The sequence below is a fragment of the Protobothrops mucrosquamatus genome, unplaced genomic scaffold, assembly GCF_001527695.2.
Source record: "Protobothrops mucrosquamatus isolate PMUCROS unplaced genomic scaffold, P.Mucros_1.0 scaffold1278, whole genome shotgun sequence".
In the NCBI taxonomy this organism is placed as follows: Eukaryota; Metazoa; Chordata; class Lepidosauria; order Squamata; family Viperidae; genus Protobothrops; species Protobothrops mucrosquamatus.
The window spans coordinates 66673-68603 of NW_015387483.1; positions in this window are offsets into that span (position 1 = coordinate 66673).

Here is a 1931-nt window from a genome sequence, read left to right on the forward strand (position 1 = left end):
CATCATCCGCTGGCCCCGCCCCTTCTTTCCTCGCTCCGATGCTGGAATCTGACCCCAGGTCGGGTGACACCGGCGGCGGAAGACGGCGGGCGCTTTCTTTCTTTCTTTCTTGCCAGTCTTCGCGGCTGGGAACTTCGGCCGACATCGGCACGGGAGCGGGCCAGGGGGCGACGGAGGAGTCTTTCCTAAAAGTTTCGCCTTGGTTAGAAACGCGGCCCGTCCACAGGCCGTCTCCGCGCGCTACCTTTTTTTTTTTGCAAATCGCCGTTTTCGGAAAGCGAGGTTTTTTCTACGAAGGTGCCGCGCGCGCTCTTTTTTGCATCTTTAACTCGGAAGAAAGAAAGTTTGGGGGGCGCGAGAGGAAGATTGCCGCCCTCGAGTCTTCCAAGGATCCAAGGAGGACCCGTTCATTTCTGAGTCTAAGAGCTATTGCAGTCGAAGGTTATACGGAAGGAGAGTGCGTGTGATAAGAGAAGAAAAAATGTTGCCGAATGGCCATTTAAAAACAAAAAAATGAACTTGAACAAGTGGCAAGTCCTCGTGGTTATTGTTTAAGTGAGCACAGAGTTAAGAGCGGTATTCTGCGGGCAGCTAGAACAGTGGTTCTCAACCTGTGGGTCGGGACCCCATTTGGGGTCGATCGACCATTTCACGGGGGTCGCCAAGCAAGGCTGTCCGCCATTTTTTTGTCCGCCATTTTTTCCCCCTTTTCCGGCGGGTGCCCTTGGGCTGGGCCAGCTGGTGGTCGGCCTGCTCCATCTCTGCCGCTTGCCAGCTACGCCTCGGCCGGCGCAGGGGGCAGAACCACGCGTGCGCGCCGTTCCCAGGCAGGGAAAGTCCTCGACTTACGACCGGTTGGGTAATCCTCGACTTACGACCGGTTTAGTCCTCGACGTATGACCGGTTTAGTCCTCGACTTACGATCAGTTGGGGTCGCAGCATTAAAAAGGTTGAGCTAGAATGTTGAAATCCTTTTGGCTTCCATTACTTTGTTAAAGTATCAGATTTTTCTGCTTTGTTAGATGGATTAATGTGATAGTCCTCAATTCCTGACCACAACTGAGCCCAAAATTTCTGTTGCTAAACAAGACAGTGAGTTTTACCCCATTTTAGGACCTTTCTTGCCACTGTTGTTAAGTGAATCACTTGCAGCTGTTAAGTTAATAACATGGTTGTAAAGTGAATCTGGCTTTCCCATTCACTTTCCGTGTCGGAAGGTCGCCAAAGGTGATCACATGACCCGGGGACACTGCAACTGTCATAAATATGAGTCATTTGCCAAGGTTTTGAATTCTGATCATGTGACCATGGAGATCCTGCAATGGTCATAAGTGTAAAAAAAACGGTCATAAAAGTTTTTTCGGTATTGTAACTTCAAACGATCACTAAGCGAACTGTTGTTAGTCGAGAACTGCCTGTACTACAATCCTGCAAGGTAAATTAGGATTAGAAATGATATGAGGCCAGGAATCCACAAATTATATCCAGTTTTAGTCACTAAAAATGTTTCTAGTAGTCATCGGAAACTAATAAAATATTTCTGGGCTGATGATAACTATCTTTCCTTTCCATTGAACGAAGTGTAGCCTTCCTCTATCCAAAATCAAGGAGAACAGATAATTGTGATGGTGTTGCTTTTGCAAAACTCTGAAACATTGTCTCCTTTTTGAAGTTAAACACTCTCCTACCTTCCTAGCAAATTAACCATACACATACACACACTCTCTTCTGTAAAATATAGCCTTCTGGACTTCCAATTAAAATAAGAGAAGAGCAACAAAGATGATTAGGGGACTGGAGGCTAAAACATATAAGGAACGGTTGCTGGAATTGGGTATGTCTAGTTTAACGAAGAGAAGGACGAGGGGGGACCTGATAGCAGTGTTCCAATATCTCAGGGGCTGCCACAAAGAAGAGGGAGTCAAGCTATT